The 2,105-nt window shown below is 45.7% G+C and overlaps 1 long non-coding RNA gene across 1 annotated transcript; it reads left to right on the forward strand.

Annotated features, from left to right (window-relative positions):
- The first annotated feature begins 915 nt into the window (after nt 1-915).
- Nucleotides 916-1,880, forward strand: LOC127321515 (uncharacterized). The gene is made up of 2 exons (XR_007864138.2): nt 916-1,203; nt 1,304-1,880. It is a non-coding gene; the product is annotated as an uncharacterized lncRNA (long non-coding RNA).
- The last annotated feature ends 225 nt before the right edge of the window (nt 1,881-2,105 follow it).

A 2,105-nucleotide genomic window follows, 5' to 3' on the forward strand; every position in this document is an offset into this window, starting at 1 on the left:
GCAGCAACCTTGATCTTCACCTCGTGTTCTTGTTCTGATTACCAGCGTTGCTGTCGGGCTGGAGAAACACGCTGCGCTGTCCACTCTTTTGAATCGGAACGCCTTCATGGACTGCAGCCACTAGCTCCAGCTTGCGAACGCGGCCGTGGGCATATTCTGAACTTCCTCCTGAATCCCCTACTGCCTACGCTGCGCGTAGTCAACGATGGGAAGCATGAATGACCCTCTCAGCTCTGCTATTTTTCTTTAACGTTTACATCATTTTTGTTTGGTAAACTGTGAAATTATGTTGATGTAGAATAAGTACAAGCGTATTATTGTTGGCAGTATAAGAACATGGTTGATTGCAGTGCATCTTTTCAGGGAACAGCACATGGTATGCTTCATGCATGTCTAGCCACCTACTTATCTGCCTCTTGGGGTCGTCCATCAGCCACATAAGTTCTCCGACGTCTCTGGCGTTCGTCTTCTCAGCCTTGCACATTTTAGCGCCGCCAGTGCGCAAGTTCGGCGGCCGTAGGAAGAAAATGCCGCGGCGACAACAGTGCATCATGAGTGCGCCCCGCTGGAGGCTGCGGCAGTGAGACATTCCGTAGCAGGCTGTTCGGCCAAAGCGGAAGGTTGTCAAGACATATGCTTTGGTCACCAGCGAGGCCTCCCGCTCCTCCATCCTGTCCAGGTCGTGCTGCAGCCTGCAAATTCTTCACCTCGCCAGCGAAGCAGAGCAAGCAGGGAGGATGATTCATCTTGTCCAGTTTTTCTGCATCTTGCAATTCTTGGTTCCTTTGTCTGTTGCCTCAGGTGTGAAATTTGATTGCGGAAGGAAGCTAGGAAGGCCTCCGGTGAGGAATCCCGCTCCACTTCGTCTGCGGTTCGCTGGCCGGGTTGTGCTACGGCAAAGCATCCGTGATCCAGAGGCTTTCTCTTGTTCATTGCCCCATTTCATTTCTTATGGTTCGTGCACCACTTCGTGTTCACTGAATAGGTACTTTTAGCGTGCCAAACATATTTTTTGTATGCATATGTACATCATCGAGAGGTGGGAGTGTCCTTTGCATTTTTATTTATGTAACCTGATAATTTCTTAGCTTCTTGATTTGTCATCAGATAATTTATATGTCCTGGACCAGCTCTCACTGAAAACTCCTAATGAGTTCAGGGATTCAGCTTGACAGGCAGCTACATGAAGCACTCAACAGAAAGGTCAGTACTCTGCCTATGTTCCTGGATATGGGCAGCTTTTTCGAGTCTGAAACTAAATCATGTTGTTCTCATTTCTCTGCTTCCCCCTGTATGTATGTAGGAGGAACTATCCGGTGATTCTTAGACCGTGCAGTCTTCCGATGAAGTCGCTCATTCGAAGAGCAGGCATGTCTGATGGTAATTGCTCAGGTACAACAATGGAGCAGACGACTCCTGCTGTTGTTATTGTTGATAGAGACGAGAAAGTGGTTGTTAGCGGGTATGCATGGACCGTGCCGTGGTTCCACGAAGATTACTACGGGCCGGTCAGCCATGAATCAAACCACCACGCAGATCTTTACTTACCTTAGAGTAGTAGTAGTTATTTTCTCTCAATGCTACAGCCTGGTTTGGAGCTGGGATAATGTAAAGGGGAAAAGAAGCATCATGTAGTTCTGCTATTGTGTGTTGAGTTTTTATGTCACATAGTTAGTTCAACACGGTGTCCATCATATAAAAGACAGTGAGTATGACTCTCTGCCAAGACGAGTTCTGATTGTGTGCTTTTTTCCCCAGTTGTGCACCTTCTTATTTTGTGTGTGTGTCAACTTTATGAATTGTCAAGAGAAACAAAAGTACACTCGCAACTCTGCAGCAGTGCATTATATTTGTGGATAGCTAAGTGTTTAAAATGTTCATACCGGGTTGTGCTTTTCTTAATACCATGAAGTGTAAGTATAATGTGTTCTTAATATCATGAAGTGTAAGTATACTGCGTCGAGAGTGCTCCTCTATGTAGTAAAATGAGACATTGTCGAAGAAAGTGAAAATATGGTGTAATGTTGTCCGTAACAAAATACACACAAAAAAACACACACTGGGAAGTACATCAAGCAATTGTTGGTAAGTACAAACTTACGTTA

The sequence above is a fragment of the Lolium perenne genome, unplaced genomic scaffold (genome assembly GCF_019359855.2).
Source record: "Lolium perenne isolate Kyuss_39 unplaced genomic scaffold, Kyuss_2.0 unplaced97, whole genome shotgun sequence".
In the NCBI taxonomy this organism is placed as follows: domain Eukaryota; kingdom Viridiplantae; phylum Streptophyta; class Magnoliopsida; order Poales; family Poaceae; genus Lolium; species Lolium perenne.